Genomic DNA, 17,878 nt, shown 5'->3' with positions numbered 1-17,878 from the left:
GATTTGATATTAAAAGGTGCAGCAAAATAAAGAGCGAAAGTAGGAACAGGGAGTGCACAGCACTCCCCTCCCTTCCCTGGGGAGTTCACTCCTTATCTAGCCCCACTCCCGTTTCCTACTGGGATAAACCAGGAACGGGTGGATTTGGTTTCCTTCACTTTGCAATTGATGTGGCCCACCCAGACCACCCCACAGATGGGGAAGAGCTTCCAAATCTTCTGTCAGGGGTGGGTTGAGAATCAGCTGCACTCCAGGGCCACGGCTGCCACGCCGGCACAGGAACACTCTGGAAAATTCACTTACCAGGGCCTCTTCATCGGAAGAAAAGTGGAGGCAGAGGGGGTCCAATTACAATGTATTTAACATTTCTGAGCTCAGCGGGGCCTCGCTGTCTCACAACTGGGTCACGCAATCAGCCCCGAGCTGCAATGTCAAACTGGCTCCAGGATTAAGTGTGTTGTAACTGGAGCTGTGAGCCCAGCGCTGGGAGAAGGAGACTTTTATCTGGCCGTGATTGTGCAGTGGGAGCAGGGCTGAGCTCCCCCGACCTGTGCTCGGCAAAGGGCTCGGCCGTGCGTGGCCGCAGGATGGCTCGGAGCGCTGGCCGGAGCATTTGTGTGGCACCGCGTCCTCACATCTTCTTTGTGGGAACTGGGCCCCTTTGCAGAGCTTTTCATGATGTGTCTGAGGGACAGTCTGGTGCTGCTGGGTGGCCTGGCCAAGTGCTGTTGGGGGAAAGGGAGATCTGAGCTTGCAAAGCTGCTCTTTAGCCCCGAAATAAATGGTTGTCACAGCCCCCCTTTTGCAAGAAGGGACACAAGTGTTGAGCCTGCCCGATTCTGGCTGAACTGGTACCCACTGCCCTTGTATTTCCCCCCTTCCCAGAGCCCTACTCATGTTTCTTGTCCTCATTGCAGTAATGTGTGTGTGGAGGGAGTTTCCTGTGGTGAAGCTGCTGGGGGAGACCTGGGTTTGAGTTGTCCGTGGAGGGTTTTCTGACTCTTGACACTCCTTTACCAGGAGAAAAATGAAGCAGAGTTGGAGTTGAAATGTCACGTCAGCTTAAGATAAAGACAGTGAAACACCCATAATTTTGGTTTGATCAACATTTACTTTGCACTTTGAAATCTTGAAAAGTTAGAGCAGCATCATTTCCTAGCAGGGATGAGAGGTGGTGCCTCTCCACAGCGGGTAAAAGGCACCAACCTGCCCTGGTTGCGCTGTTTCCTTGAACACGTGTCCATGATGGTTGGCACAGCCTGGGACAGGGAGTTTGGGGAGAGCTGCTTTGCTCTGCTCTCACCAAAATCCCACCTTCTGCTCGACATTCTGGGAAGCCAAACCTTTTTGCCTGTGCCATGGGGGAAGATGTGTCAGAAAGGGACTTTGAGGCAGCAGTGGAGAATGTCCTTAAAGGTGTGCAGGGAAAGCAAAACCCCTGAGCTTTGGTCAACCTGGTTCTGTTTGCTAGAGCCAAGGAAGAGATGAATCTGCAGCCGTGGGGAAGTGCAAGTGAGAAAACAACCCTGTGCAAGTGAGAAAACAACCCTGTTGTCTTGTTCAGAGCGGAGGAAAAAAAGGGTTTGAATCAAAGACTCAGCTTTGCTTTCCCGTGCCGGGCTTTGCTTTGTTCTGTGGCTCTGCTTTTCCCCGGGCTATCGGATCCTCTCCCACGAGGCCCTGGCAGCTGTGCCGGCTCTGGAGGCACCGTGTGACTATTGTGTCTGCACAGATGGACAGACGGACCGGCCACGGGCTCAGGCTCCTGGGGCAGCCCCGAGCCCAGCCCTGGGGCTGGAGGGGCGGGTTGTTGCATCCTTTCTAGCACAGTCGCCGGGGTCAAGGACTGCGGGGGAGCGTGATCCGTTGTAGTAGGAAAACAGGAAACGGCGCTGGTGGCAGGAATTTGTTCCGTTTAGCGTTTCATGTCCCAGCGAGGTGTGGGGCCGGGGCTCGTTGCATCACGCTGCCGGAGGCCGGGTCTCAGCAGCCACAGGCTGGGTGTCCCTGGTCCTCCTGCTTTAGCCAAGGTGTCTTTGTGGGGAGTCCTCACACTCCAAGGGAGACACTTTGGGTGCCACAGGGTCTGCCATGACCCTGGATGTACCTGCTTCCAGCTCTGCTGGGGTCGGGGCACTGTGAATGCCACCAGGGAATGGGTCAGGATGTATCCAAGCAGAAAGCAACGCCCATTCCATGTGCTGCTCCAATGTAAATGTGTCCCACTGATGCTGACTCCAGGGCACGATGTGGCCCCTTGCCCTGTGCTGTGCCCTGCATCTGCCAGGGGGCCCTGGGTGCCCCAGCTCATCACAGGGATGAGGGGCTGATCCAGGCAGTCTTTGCAGTGCAGAGTGACTCTGGAGAAGGGCCAGGGATCAGGATCTTTCATGGCCACAGTGCCATGATGAAGAGCAGCATGTGGCAGGTCCCACAGGACACTGTTATCTGTGCTCAAACATCTGTGCCGTTACACCAGTGTTTAATCTGTAAAGATTAAACAGCTGCAGGTTTTGATCTGGGATGTCTTCCTGTGCAATGGGTGCCTGAAATCCCTGATGCCACTGGGATGCTGTGGTGGGAAGTGCCAGGGCTGGATTTCTGGCTCCCAGCTCTGAACTGCCAACTGTGGGTGCAGCAGCCTGTCCTGTGACTGCTCAGGTCCAGGCAAGCTGTGTCTGGGGGAACAGTGACCACTCAGAGGATGGGCCCTTGGACTCCAACACCGGCCCTGCTGCTCAGGCAGAGAAGCTGTGGCTTCTCCAGGGCTGCAGCCCGGAAAGCCCTGCCTTTGCCTGCTGATCATCTGCCAAAATGCCAAGTGGCCCTTGTGTAAACTGTGTTTTGTGTTCCCGGGGAAACAATGCTGCTCGCATTGTTTGGGGCTGAAATAGTGTCCTGGAGAGCCTCAAAGCCCTCAGAAAGCTCTGGCTTTCTATAAATACAGAGAGGCAGCTGGGAAGGGGGACTGGAGCTTGCGACAGTTGGTAGAAGGAAGGTTTTTGCCCATCTCCAGGTTGTGTCACACACGCTTGTTGTCCTGGGTTATCCGGACCACAGGGAGCCACGGCCGCGGTGCAGCTTAGCATCCTCTACACGTGGCCAGACGCAGGTGAGCTGGGAAGGGCTGTGCCTGCCTGGCAGGGCCTTTGTGAGGCTGCTGGCTGCGACCTGCACCCTCCCCGTGCGCTCACGGGCACACGCACACGCGTCCCGCTCCCGGCCCCGTGCGCCCCAGCTCCCGTTTCCTCCCCGCGGCAGCCGCGGCGGGCGGGATTAGTGATTTATTAATGAAGCGGAGTGACTGTGCCGCTGGGGCGTGCCGGGCGGAAATGTCTGCTCCGAGAGATTGGATAACCCCCTGGCCTGTTTCCCCTCGCAGCCTTCAAACGGCCGCGGCTCCCAGAAGCACCATATCCTTTTCCTCTGGCTTGCCAGCTCCCTCCCTCCCTCCCTCCCTCCCAGGGCAGGCTGGCTGCCACTGAGGGCACGGGGCGCTGCAGGGACATCCTCGCTCTCCAGTTTAGTGCCTGATCAACAGCACCAGTTACAGGATCATTTCTTGTTATTTGGTTGCCACAAGACCCATAATTAGTTTATTATCATCCATGGAGATAATAGATGTTGCATTCCAGTTGCTCTAGGAGTAAAGCTGTGTTTAACTCCGGGGAGCTCCAAAAGTAAACAACCAGGGAAGAACTGGCTCAGTGAGCAATTGCTCGTGGGCTGAAACCTTTCCTGGGAAAACTGAAGCCAGGAGCAAATATTTATGACTGACCTGTAAACACCCCTGAGGAAGGTTTTATAGAGAGAACCATCCATGTTGTGCCTTTGCACCCTCTGCTCTGACACCAGGTGGGCTCTGGGCTGTGAACACCAGGACCTGCCTGCAGGGTGCTTAGAATCATAGAATCATGGAATAGTTTGAGTTGGAAGGCACCTTAAAGCCCACCTTGTTCCAAACCCCCTGCCATGGGCAGGGACACCTTCCACTAGCCCAGGTTGCTCCAAGCCCCATCCAACCCGGCCTTGGACACTTCCAGGAATGGGGCAGCCACAGCTTCTCTGGGCAACCTGTGCCAGAGCCTCCCCACCCTCACAGGGAAGAATTTCTTCCTAATATCTAATCTAAATCTCTCCTCTTTTACTTTAAAATCATTCCCCCTTGTCCTATCACTGTCTGCCTGTGTTTCCAAGCATGGAGAACTGGTGGTCAGCAGAAATGCAGTGTGTCCCCAGCGTGGCTGAAACCCTGGGCTGTGGGGCGTGGAAGGAATGTGTGTGCACCCGCACGCACACACGCAGCCTGTGCATCCCGTGGCAGCTCCTGCCCACCTCCATCAGCACAAACTGCTTCCAGGAAATGAGCTGGGAGAGGAAACGAGCACTAATGAAGAATCCCTTGGTGAAAAATATGTTTCTACAACCGTTAAGTTATTTTGTCCTTGAGAGGCAGGGGAGGAGATAATAAAACAGCCTCACCGCATTCCAGCCTTGGCTTTGGGGGCACTGATGCTGTGCTGTCCAAGGGCCCTCTCTGGGGGTGCCTCATCAGCCCCTTGCTCCTGTCAGGCCCCACCTTGTCCCACACTGCTGTGGGAGTGAAAGCATCTGCTGTGGGGCTGTTCCTCTGCAACTGTGTGCGTTGGCTCAGGTCTTTACTGAACAGAGAGGTGGCCATAGGGTGACCATCCAAAGAGCCAAAGCCAGAGCCCGCTTTGAGAAGGAGCCTGGGGAAAAATACATCCTAATTTAAGGGGTGGCATGCTCCCTACTTTCAGATCAGAAGGGTCCCTGTGGGGTTTGTGCAGGGGGTGTGTGTCTCCTGCCAGGGACAGCAGTGCCTGCGGGTTACCCCAGGCTGGCTCAGTGGGCACCACAATAGGGACACACAAGTAGCAGAGACTGTCTCAGCCATGAGATGTCCTGTGAGCATCCTCCAGGCATGGGCTGGGGCATCGACTGAGGTTGGAGGGGACCTGTGCTGTCCCAGGAGCCTAAGGAATGTGTAGAACAGAACACTGGGGCTGGTTGATATGACTCTGGGGCTGCCCTGAGTTCCTGAGTGGTGTTGTTTTCCGTGAGCTCCCAATGGCCTTTCATCTCCTGCGCTCAGGAGTGACTCAGATCAGGAAACTGGGGGATGTGGCAGTTCAATTCCACCATGTCGTGTTGCCTTGCATGTCTTCTGCAGGTTCCTGTGGCAGTTCCCAGCTGGGGGCTGCCAACTGTTCCACACCCTGGGGTGCCTGCAGCACCCACATCCCAGCTGAGCCCGCAGCAAGCCGTGGGCAGCGCGGCCACTCGGCATCTCCTGGCTGGCCAGCAGCAGTGACATTCCTTTGGAGATGGGACGTTTCTGCTCAGGAAGGCCTGAAAAAAGCCAGGGACAAAGGGGGGAAGTGATGGTGGCTGTGTCTGGAGTTATCTTGCCGCTGCACTTGCGGGGGCCGCTGAGTGACAGCGCTTTTCTGTTTCGCTCCGGAGAGTCAGGAAACACTCATCTCCGCCGGCTCCCTTCCTGCCCTGCCTCGCCTGCGCTGTGGTTCCGTGGGTCTGGGAAGGGGGACGGAGCCCACCAGCCTCCCCAGTGGTGCCTAGCACCTTCCCTGTGGGTCCCTGTGCCAGCACATCCTAAATCTCCTCAGCCAAAGTCCCGAAGCCAGGTGGGCTTCTATACGGAGTAGCTCATCAGCCAGGGTGGCAATGGAACATCGATGCCTTTTACCCAAACCAGCTTGTTCCAGTGGGTGGGAAATTGGTCAAACAGCTCCAGACAGCTTGGAAACCCCCAAACCAGCTGCTTTTCCACCGATTCTTCACTCTTTCAGTTCATTTAAATCAGATCATTTCTCTGACTCGGCTCCTCAGCAGACTCCCAAGAGAGGAAAGTCATGGGGTGGCAGTGAGGGTGGGAGAAGGCAGGGAATTGCACATGGTCCCCTGGCTGGTGGGCATGGGAGCCTGGGACAGGAGATGCACCATCCTGGCCGTGCCACTGAGCTGCAGGAAGCTGGCAGAGAATCACAGCCCCACTCCTGCAGCCAAAGTGGCCCTGGGATGGCTGCACAGGGAGGGGATCCCCCAGCACAGCCTTCGTACAGTTTCCTCAGCACAGCTTTAGTACAGGGTGCAGGACCATTGTATCCTCTTCCCTCAAATGGGAAGTGAAAGAGCAGTGGTAAAAGGATGTTTAGCTTAACCCTGTCTGCTTTGGAGTATCCTGTGATGAAATGTTGCTTTACAGCTTCTTCCAGAGCTCGCTCCACTCTGGATGCCAGTGATGCACCTGGGGCTGCAACACGAACAAAGGAATCTGTTTTCTCTCCCTTTAGGAGTGGGAGAATCACACTAATGTTTTCAGTGGGAAGGACTAGTTTTTCCACCATGGAAAAAAAAGTGTTTTCATTTTGCTAATAATATTTAGTACTTCTCGAGCCAAAACCAGCCCCAGGGGCGTTGGCTGGACTGAGCTGTGGCTTCTCCCGCTCTTGTGCTGCCCCTGTTTCAGCCACACACAATCTGGTGTCACTGGGCCCTTGGTGCCAGTGGTGGGACAGGAATGAGGATTTCTCCTGCCTGTGTGCTCAGAGCCAGTGTACAAACCCCAGGTCCTGCCATGAAGGAAGGAGTTTATGCAGCACCACAAGCACGACAGGAATCTGGTTTATCACTAGAGCTGGTTTAACTCTCCCAGGCTGTCCTGGTGTCTGAGGTGCATTTCAGCTTCTTTCAAACATGGGTGTTTTATAGCTCACTTGTCAGCCAGGTTCTCTGCCAGCACTGCCCACTGTGGTTTCAGCCCCTTTTAACACTTTGACAGCCCTGCTGGGTCCTGTTTGCTTTGCTGTTGTCCCAGGCTGGGGTGGGCAGGGTGTGCTACACCACAAGGACCTGCTCTGGTGGTGTGACAGGGATTTTAGGGGTCCCATTTATGGGCCAAGTTCAACCAGAGGGGCTGTCGCCAGGCCCTGCTTTCAGGCAGTGAAAACACCATTGCTGGAGATTTTGATTCTCTTTTCAGGCTTTTAAAAATTATTTGAAAACACAGAGGTTTCCACAGTGACTTACAGATTTGGAAATGTGAGTGGTGTGATTTTTAATGGGGGTCAGAGAAGTGCCACGTTTCAGATCCAAAATGGAGATGTTTGCTTGGGCACAGATTGGGGCACCCCTAATCCCACCACGTCTGGAGATGGCATTTGGTCTCCTTCCCTCCTCCCACGTCCTGGATGGATCCACTCGGCTCCTTGTGATGGAAATGTCACAGCCACTGCCTGCAAACCTGCCCCAGACTCTGAGCTGAACAGTCCTACACTAATAACAGATTTTTCTAGGGCCAAGTTCCTAAAGTCCCGCAAAAACAGGGCTTTGTCATGGAAATGCTGAGACGACATTAATGGCAGTGTCCTGAACGCAACTCTAATTAAAGAGAGGAAGGAGAACTGAAGCAGGATGTCCTGTTTGGCTGCCCAGGATGGAAAGCTTGTCACAAATAAAGTGCATTCTCGTACTTTGTCTCCGTCCCTCTGCACAAGGCTTTCCCAGATTCTGCAAACGCTCATTTTCTTATCTCTCCTGGATTCTTGTTTCTTTTCTTTTGAAACAGCTCCTCACAAGAATGTTTTTTCTCTGCCATATTCCCCACCGAGCTCTCAAACTCCCCCACCACATAAATGTCATCTCAAACACAAAGTGAATGTGCTTTTTATTCCTTGAACAGAATCACTTGGGCATAGTTGCTGGTTGGCTCTGTGCAAAGAAACTTTCCTATTAATGTTGCAGAACAAGCCCTGGTGAGTGAGCAGGGACAGGCAAATCAAAGCTGGGAGTAAGATGGCAAATGTTTCCTTTTGAAAAGAGGCTTTCAATGGAATCAGCCCAGGGTATGTCACGACCAATCTCTGAGCTGCTTCCTACGATGGAAAAATGAATCAAAATCAAAACAGAGAAAAAAAATAAAATAAAAAGAATTCAGAAATAACAGACCAGTAATTTTGCTCACTGTGTGCCACAGGATCCCTAATTCACCCATTTTTGTACTCATATGGAACCTGCTGAGTGTTGGTCGCTTTGTAGCTGGGACTAATCTCAGTAAAGCTCAGGTTTAAGGCTGACACTTGAACTCAAAGTGCTGTCCCAGCAGCGCTCTTCAGCAAATCCAGGATTAACAACCTGGTGTGTTTATGGAAAATAAGACGATCCAACCTGAACTGTTCATTTGTGCAGCAGGAGGAACTGGGCACGTGACGATGTCCTGCTCCAATGACTCCATTTCTCTGCTGATCCCGATGTTATCGCTCCTGCTGTGACATTGGCCGTGGTGCCTGTGCTGCCCTGCTCGTTTGCTCGGAGCACAGACCCTCTCTGGGCTGGTGCCAGGGAGGCAGCAGCTCCAGGGCTGGTGTGAAGGCTGGATTTCTATGAATAAAGCAGCTGAAGGCTCCCTGCTGGGCTGGCACAGCCTCCTTGAGCCTTGCATCCTCCAGGAGGAGAGGGAAAACGACCTTTTGCTCCTCAGTTTAAGTTGGGTCATTCCCACCAATTCTCCTAGGCAAGTTTATCCTCTTTGTTGGGGCACTTGGGTGACACTTGGGCACCTGGATTGGGGTAGAAATTCCAATGTCTGCTCAGCCCTGGTTGTGACTGATTCTGCTGCTTCTGACGGGCAAATCAGGGGCTGGGGAGGGAATGAGTCCACTCCAGTCCCATGGGGGACTTGGCAGCCCTGCAGGTGATGTGGGGCTCAGGGCTCCTTTCATTGCACCACCAGCTCTGCCACTATCCCTGGCCTTGCACAAGCACTCAGAACCCTGAAAATATGCCCTACCTTGGCATTCCCACCTGGTCCCACCACAACAGCTCTTGTCCCCCCAGTCTGCCCTGAAGTCCCAAACCCGGTGCCGTGACTCTGCTAAACCCGTCCTTCCTGTGAGGGGAACAAAACATCTCCTGGTACCCAGCACTAAACATCCAGCTGGGCTCTCCTGGACTTTGTGCCTTTCCCTTGTCCCTCTGCAGCCCTCCCACACCCCAGGGTCCTGCTTGGAGGGTGCATTCCTGAGGAGCTGTGTACACATCCCCTGCATGGCTGGCACGGCTCTGGGAGCGTGTCCCCGACACCAGACATCACAAACTGCTGCTGTCACAGAGACTGGGGGAAAGTTTAGGCCTCCTCATTCCTGCAGGTTAATGAATTACCTTTATGCACCATGTACACTCTATGCTGGGAGCTCAGGGGGAACAGAAATAAGAATAAAAAAACATGGGGCAGGCAAATTCCCATATGTTTTGTGCACTATAATCCTCCCCTTGTCCATACACCTCTCACCTCTGCTCACATCCAGGGCTGGACATGGGGATGGGCTCCCCAGCTTGGCTCCCTTGATGTCAACAGACCCATGAGTAGGACCTGAAGCCTTAATCAAGCTTCAGCTGGGGGAGTTTGGTCCAAAAGTTTTGGTAGCAAAGGGTAAACCAGCAGGTTGGATCTGGCAGCAGTGGCGGGGTGTGGGAGCAGAGCTGCTTGCACAGGGCTGGAGGTGACACCATTTCCTCATGCACTGAGTCATCCCAGCCTCGGCATTTCCAGATGCACCTTTGCCTAGTGCCGGGCTCTGCAGACGTCTGACCTTAGCAGAGATGATGCCTGATCCGTTCAGAACCCATTGTGTTTGTCCCTCTTGGTGTCTCTCTGCTCTGGGTTTGTCCCTCTGAGCGCTGGCGGGAGCATCCCTCCAGCTGCACACACCGGGGATGGACAACTTTGGAGAAGAAAGGTGGAAACCTGCCAAAATATATTTGGAGAACCACAGATTTAGTCCTGAGAGGTGATTTCATCCGAACTCAGCTGTGAGGTGTCTGTGATGTGCTGTCAAGGGGGTCCCTGCCAGTGTTGCTCCCCGGAGCCAGGTGAGCCCCTGGGCAGGCAGTGAGGCTGCCTAGATAAAACCAGGATAGAGGCAACAAGAGAGCACAAAATAATCAATTTAACCACTAGGCCACATTCACCCTTCCTACACTGATCACAGAGGAGCTCATCTCAGGAGAAATTTGGCCCATTTTATCTAATTAGTTTCTCTCCTGCTGACACTTGCTGACATTTGCTGCTGACATTGCCCAGCCGCGGCTCCACGTTCCGAGCAAATATTTTGGTTGGATGGGAGAAAAACTGCTCTGAGGAACTTGCCTGAGTATGTGGGAATCCAAATTGCAGCTGGATCCCCTGAGCTCCCTCGGGGCCCTGTTTATTACCTGCAGCCCTGGAGGGAAGCAGGCCTGGGAAAGCGATGCTCTTGCTGCAGGATGCAGGATGTGAACTGTTAGCCTGGGCTCTGATTTTGGGGCAGAAACCCCTCATGCAAACTCTGTCAGGGGTCCAGCACAGGTCTGACTGATGTGTGAGGAGGGAAGGGTGATGAGTCCCTCAGCTGCAGCAGGTTATAGCCTATTGCTCTTTTCCCAGGATTTCTCTGGCAAAGTGCTGGGTACCACAGGGAGGGCCCTCGCCTTGACTGATGCATAAAACTGACTGACTCACATCCTAAAATGCCTAATGCCCCTGGAGATAGGATGCTCAAACATCTTAGCAAGGTTCAACTGCGTATTCCCCAGCTCTGGAGCTTCCTTGGAAATCTGGCTTGTGAGGAGGAGAAAGAAATATAGAGAAAAATACTCTGTGGATATGCAAGGCTCACTAAAACGCAGAGTAGTGGTGAGAACTAAAATGGTTTGGATGAGACCACATAGATGAGACCACACAGATAATGTTTTGACACTTGGTCAAGCCCCTGAGGCCTCAGTTCACATCCTCTTCCCAGAGAAGCTGGGAGAGGGTTTGTGGTTTGCTGAAAAGGGACCAAAATTGGGCCAGTGTGAGGTCTTGGCCACATAAGAGATCAAGTTGATGCCCTGCCTGCTGGTACAGACACCTATAAGTAGGACTTTTGGGGAAAAAGACAAGGGGATCCACTAAATCCCATCCAGTAAGTCTCATCTGACTCACCAGCCTGGCAGCACTGGGGAGGGACAGAGAGAGAAAAATGGTAAATATTTTTCAAAAATACCCAGGGACTGTCCCTCCCGGGCAGGAACTGCTGACAGGTTTTGGTGCCGCCCTTCACCTTGGATAAGTAAGAGGGGAGCACCCGGAGCCGCGTCCGCAGTCGGGCCCCGCCGCTGAAGGACGGCGAGAGCAGCCACGGGAGCCCTTTGTCAGGAAAAAGCCTTCATGACTATATTTGTGCAGGCAGCTCCAAAGGCTCAGACCTTTATTCTTTCAGGCTTTTAAACTAAAGGTCATTTTCTCTTCCCTTCCAGAATTTAAAAAAAAAAAAAAAAAAGAGAGAGAGAGAGGAAAAAAAAAGTGAATTCCTCTTGACGCAGATCCCCTTCCCCTCTGGATGGGAGTTCAATTGTTCTTGCAAGCAAACTCCAAATCTGCCCCTCGCATTCACTTCCTTTTTCCTGCCCGAAAGGAAACAGAGATTTCTGACTGTGTGAACTAGTCCTTTATTTAAGGATACAAGAAAATAGCTAAATGCTAATTCAGTGTGGCTCTATGCACTTTAGCATGCGGCACAGCAGAACAAAAGAAAGAGAAACATATCCCCGCCCTTCCCAGCTGAATTGTAAACTGCCCACTGGTTTGAGTATAATGGGTATTTATGAAAGTTATCCTAAAACATTTACTGAAGTCCAATGCAAACCCAAACCGCTCAGTCAGGAAGTTTTTAGCTACCAAAAATAATCACCAGGCCCTGGCTAATATTTTTAACGATCATGCGTGCTTGGGAATTTCCTCTTCCCTCCATGGAGATAAGTGATTAAACAAAATAAAGGCAGTGGCCATTTTGATACACTGCGACGTGTCAGAGAAGAGACATATCAACAGTTCTTTTTTTGTATCTTTTTCCTAAGTCTTGACTTCTGCATTCACTGTCTGACTTTTAGGCTGAATTCCACTTCTCTATTATGTTGCTGAAATCCAGTGAAGTCAGCAAAAAAGCCACGAAAGTTTCCTGGGTAGGACTTTTAAGCCAAGGTATTAGATCCACTAAGGGGGAGACAGTTATCCATTACACACCTTATTAATTCTATAAAAAGGACATCGAGCTCTATTCAGCTCATGTTATTTGGCTTAATCATTTCTGTAGAACAAACATCATTACTGTAACGTCCTGTCCATTCTCCAGGTCTTCTCCATGGAGACCTGCTCTGGACTTAGTTCCACAGAATGGGATCAGAAATGGACCTTGGAGTGCATTTTTCCATACACCAAGTATTTTTGAAGTAGAAAACTTTCAATCAGTTTCAAGTGTTCTCTTCTGCTACTGGGCACATTTAAAATGTCAATTATTGTTCTCTACAATGGCCAGTAAGTGTTGCTGGGAAAGAGGTTGTGGGCTGCAGGCAGGGAGGAGAAGGAGGAGGGCTCTTAGCCCTCAGGATTTTGGTGCAGAATGGAGTAACCACTAAGAAGTCACCTTTGTAAGGACATGGAGTGATAGGACAAGGGGGAACGGCTGCAAAACGAAAGAGGAGAGAATTAGATTAGATATTAGGGAGAAATTCTTCCCTGTGAGGGTGGTGAGGCCCTGGCACAGGTTACCCACAGAAGCTGTGGCTGACCCATCCCTGGAAGTGTCCAAGACCAGGTTGGATGGGGCTTGGAGCAACCTGGGCTAGTGGAAGGTGTCCCTGCCCATGGCAGGGGGTAGAACTGGATGAACTTTGACATCCCTTCCAACTCAAACCAGTCTGGGATTCTGTGAAATTAGTGGCAGGTCTGAGGGAATCCTTGACTGATCATTTGGTGTAGCTTTTGGCAGAGAATTCAAAATGCATATTTTTGGTCTTTGCTGAAAGCAAAGTTCTTCGTTTAGGATTTGGACTCTGTTATCATAGAATAGAAAAAATAAAAGAATGATTGCACATGTATCCACCTTCAGAGATGTTCCTGGTACAAGAAAACGGCAGCTGGATTAACTGAGTGAAGTTTTGGCAGTGGAAAATGTTTTCCCATCCTTCTGTGGTGGTGGGAGTTGATTCTAAGGCAGATACCAGGGATGTGCAAGGGGTGCACCTCATACCTGATGGAATTTGGGGGGGAATGGGCAGGTGTCTCAACCCAGTAAGAAGCCCAGGCACCTGGGTCCCTGTTCTGTCTGTGACAATTCTTCTCCGCAGGGATTTGCAACAAGAGAGGCCCCCGCAGTCCTGGTGGCTGAGGGAACGTGATTTGTCCTTGCATGAGCTGGAGGCACTGAATCCCCCCACAGTGCAGATCTAATCCATCCTGTGTGTCTTTCCATTGCACACGGGTTTCTCAAAGATACAGTCTTGCTCAAATATTTTCTGAGTGCCTGATACCTTCCTGCAGCCAGGGGAGGTATCTGTGAGCGATACAAGCTGCTCCGGCAGGACAACACTGAAACCTTATCTCTCACCAAAGGGCAGATAAAGGAGCCCTTTACCATGCTGGCTTAGCAAAAGGGAGGCTCTGGGCTTTTTCCCATCTCTGCCCTCGATGTTATCACAGCAGCAGCAGCCACAGCCCTGACATTGGGTACATGGGGGTCCCAGTGGTGGCCCAGAGCACACTGCTGCAGAGCAGGGGAGTTTGGCAGTTTGTCCCCCAGCCCAGGGTTTGCTGCTTGTGTGCAAGACACCAAATTGCACAATATTTAGTCTCTGCTCCCTGTCTCCCTCACTTTCTCCCCTTCTCTTATCAGGCTTTCCTTGAACTCTTTGTCAAGAGTGAGAAGGGAGGCTGAGCCCTCAGGGTGACTCAGATGAAGCACAGCAAGGGCTGGTGCGTTGTTCAGCCCACCTGAGTGGGAGCTGCTCACCTTGGTCTTACAGAAACTGCCCACCACGGTGTTACTCCCATCTTACAGCTGGGGGTGCAGGTGTTGGTGCTTCAGTAGTGTCTTGGGGTCACTCTGATTCAGGAAAGCGCAGACGTACAATGTGCTTCACAGTAAGGTCTGGCTGATCTCTTGATGCCAGTCTTAATTTTGCTGGAGTTGATTTATGGCCCTGGACAGCTTGAACTTGATGGCACAAACTCCCCCACACCTCTGACAAAGCACAGGAGCACGTGCAGGGCTTTAAGCGTGTGCTCAAGCATTGCTTGCAACAGAAATGTTTCCCTGGCCGGGGGCTGTGTCCCACATGGAGCCTTTGCTTTGGCTTATTTCCATGTTGGAGATGTCCTGGAAGAACCTGCCAGTCTTCTGTAAGAAGCACTACTTAAAGTCAGCATCATAGAAGTCAACTCCCAGCTTTCTGTCATCACAACCCCAACCCCTTGTGCAACACGATGTCAAATATCTAATTAACATATGGGTAGCAATTAGCTTTTGGTGTTAATGAGCAGCTACTAGTACAAGTGGGAGGGAGGGGAGGCCTTATGGACGTCAAAAGACCTTGAAAAATGTCTTTATTGCAAAAGTGGAGACTTTGATGAGGAATGAGAGACCTGCACAAAGAGAATGTCTTTGCCCTGGGGAAGAGACTCAGCCACACTCCAACAGCATCTGTAGCCTCTGGGTCAGAGGCAGATCCAGCCATCCCTGGAGGATGTTGCAGGGTGCTTCCCAAGTGTTGAAAATGAGGAGTCTCTGACTCTCACTGTCAGAGATAAAATAAGTATTTACTGTGAGATAAAAACCTAGAGACACACAGTTCCTTGTGCAAGCTGAAAACAGAGGAAGACTCGGCAGAGGCAGCTATCCCAAAGCATCTTTTCTTTACCATTTTTCTTTTCTTCTCTCTTTTTTTTTTTTAAGACTAATAATCAAAGAGCTTTTTGAAAAGACTAATAATCAAAGAGCTCAGGGAACAAATACTCCCCAAAGAGCTCTGCCAAAAGAGCTTTCCTCAGTGTTGTTTCTTCGTGACTGAGGGGAGGGTCCCACTGGACATGGGGCTGCAGAGAGCCCCAAAACCCCTCTGCAAACAGAAGCCTGTTGGTCCTCTCAGCTCCTCACCCCACAGCATGGCCCCATCCCAAAGCAGCCATCATGTGCCCAGGTTCAGGTCCTCCCCAGACACTGCACTAATGAAGTTTTGTTTGACAACGTTTTTTTGAACCTTTAGGGAAATTTCAGTGGGAAAAACACAATGTCAACTAATCATTCACATTTCGGGGCTCTAAAGTTCAAACCTCAATTTTGGAGCTGGGATAGTTTCGGAGGAACTTTTTTCCTGAATTCTGATTTCTCTGAAATGTACAACGTTCTCTGCAAAACGCGGATGAAATTCCTTGTCATAGAAAGTTTCCACCAGGAGAAGACAAATGTGTTTCCCAGCCAGGCCGTGGATGTCTGACAGACTCCCAAGGCTCTCCCTGCGCAGTGAGAAGCACTAATGAAGAATTCAATCTCTGAACTTGATTAATTACGGCTGCACTGTCGGGTATTCCCAGGGCACCCTCAGAACTCCTTGGTCCTGCCCCGTGTGCGGGAGGCACATCGTAATCTCTGGGCTGGACTCTGCCCAGCGCTGTTCCCTGTTGTTTTCCCCATCATCCTCACCTCAAGGACAGGCTGGAGAGCGGCCAAGTAGGTTTAGAGGTGCCACATGTCCCCAGGATCTTGTGACATCTGGGCATCTAAGACCAGGTGCCTCACAAGAAACAGCAGTGAGGGGATGAGTTGAGTGGGGTGCAGCTCATCCAAGGGATGGTGGGGAGCACAGGGAACGTAAAAAACTTACTGAAATGTGGCTGCTGGGAGTCTTGCCCTGGTAGTGGTGTCTCTCTGACTCTCTGCAGCATCACAGTAAGCAGCACATGCTGGCACAGAGCAGCCCAAAAAGGCCAATAAAACAAACCAGGCAGGACTTGGTTTCTCAGGAGCAGCTGAGACTCGGAGGGAAAAAAAAAAAAAAGATGTGTAAAAGTTCCTGCAGCAAAACCATGGGGGAAAACATCAAACACAGCCTCAACCTTAAAGGGATCAGCGTGGGCAGGGTGTATTCAACAGCAGCCACATCAGCTGACAGGAGAGCAGCATGCCACACTAATTGGCCTGTGCTAATAAGGGGCTAAAGCCCCTCCATCCCCCTACTCAATTCACGCCTGACAGGCCCTGAATGCCGTGGAGCAGGTCAGTGGTGGAGGGGGCTCACGGCCTTTGGAAAAGCCTTTGGAAAAGCACGTGTCCCGGCTTGGGGCTGCCTGCCCATATGGTGCTCTGCTCTGGTGGGTCCACTGCCACTTGCCACCGTGGGCTACCCAAAAGGTCACCTCAGGATGGGCTGGGAGCTGCCAGGGAGCTGGAGCCCCAGTGGAGGTGCCAGCAGGAGGTTGGGGGACAACGGGAGGTGCAGGCAGAGGCAGGACTGTGGGCATGGCCAGCATGGCTGGGGGTGCAGCACCAACACCCTCTGGCTTCCTCCCTCCCTCCCTCCCTCCCTCCCTCCTTCTCACGCACCATAACTGAGCCTTGGCTGACACTCAGGCTTTCCCTCAACATAAACTTCCCCAGGAGGACAGTGGCAGCTCTGCAAGATGAGGCGTCACGATTTCAAATGTAAAAACACCCATTCATATAGCCCCCGCTGACCAATTCCCGCTCCAGCAGCTATTACTGAGGACTCCAAAAGACTGGGTAAACAGGAAACGTTTTCCACACATCCCGTTTCACTCCTGCGGCTCCGCTGCTGAGGCCAGAGCAGTCCCGCTCCGTGCCTGGCTCTGCGTGCGCAGGGAGGTGTGGGTGGATGATGTCCCTGTCATGCCCTGTGACCTGCACTCATCCCGGGGCAGAGGGCACGGGAGAGATGGCACAGGACCAAGCAGTGGTTGTCGACTGCTATTGTTGATGATAAAATTTGAGTGTAGTGTTTTGGGGAGGATTCCAGGAGCTGTTGTGAAGGCTCTGCACATTATAGGGTTGAGCCTGTGCGTCTGCTGATGGTGGAGAAAGCTCTCAGCTCTGGACCTGCTGAGTTCCCAGTGCTCAGCACTTCTGATCTGAACGGAGCATCCAGCGCTGCCTCATCTCACAGGTGACACGTGTCATCCATGTGAACCCTGTACCTTTCCACAGGGAGATGATGCTTGAAACTCATCACCAACTAGAAAACCACAGGGAGATACACCCTCCCTATAGGTTAATGTGTGCACAACAGCATTTCATGCACAACCGAGTGCACACACACACACACCCACACACCCACCCACACACACACTCTCTTGCCTCGAGGAGACTCCCCTGAACAGGTGTGCTCCCACAGAATCCACCAGCTGGGAATGCTTGCTGCCAGCAGCACACGATGTATACAATCACCTATTGCTGGAGAGGATGATGGGCAGCAGAAAGCAGCCTTTAAAACCCTGTCTGCCAAGGAAAACAAGAGGGGGCTTTCTTTAGCCATGCATTTATGTAAATAAACACAGGAATATTTTGCAACTCCCGGGGGACTTGCCCAGAGTAGTGTTTTGCTGAATCAGGGTGGGAGTAATCCTGTGCTCACCGTGAGCCTGCGCACAATCGGGAGGACCCCGGCACGTGCGGCACGAGCCGGGGACACAGCCCTGCTCCAGGGGAGCCCCAGATGGCACGTGGCCCTAAACCAGCACCATGTGCTCTGCCAGGACAGGGGCAGAACCCACAGGCTGCCATGGGGGTCTTCAGGGTTGACATATAATTGCCACCACCACACCCCTCATGCTTCTAAAACATCTCCTTTCTTAGCACGGTCCAGATCAAAGGTTCAAAATCCGATTAAAAACTGTGTTGTTCCTCCTTTGGTCGCCCAGAACCAAGGTCACACACACACACGTGTATTAGATTTGGAATTATAATCAGTTTTGCCCCAGAATGGGCTTGAAAATTAGGGCACCAGGGCAGTTGTTTTCATGCTTCTC

The 17,878-nt window shown here is 52.0% G+C and overlaps 1 long non-coding RNA gene across 1 annotated transcript; it reads right to left on the bottom strand.

Moving 5' to 3' along the window:
• Nucleotides 1–7,738: 7,738 nt before the first annotated feature.
• Nucleotides 7,739–17,790, bottom strand: LOC113969740. The gene is made up of 3 exons (XR_003534928.1): nucleotides 17,709–17,790; nucleotides 9,633–9,787; nucleotides 7,739–7,916 (listed from the first exon to the last, which is right to left on the bottom strand). It is a non-coding gene; the product is annotated as an uncharacterized LOC113969740 (long non-coding RNA).
• Nucleotides 17,791–17,878: the final 88 nt, after the last annotated feature.

The sequence above is a fragment of the Neopelma chrysocephalum genome, unplaced genomic scaffold, assembly GCF_003984885.1.
Source record: "Neopelma chrysocephalum unplaced genomic scaffold, ASM398488v2 Primary Assembly neopelma1_74, whole genome shotgun sequence".
Taxonomy (NCBI): Eukaryota; Metazoa; Chordata; class Aves; order Passeriformes; family Pipridae; genus Neopelma; species Neopelma chrysocephalum.
Note: the sequence above shows the minus strand (reverse complement) of the source record. Positions and strands in the feature narration are given on the sequence as shown.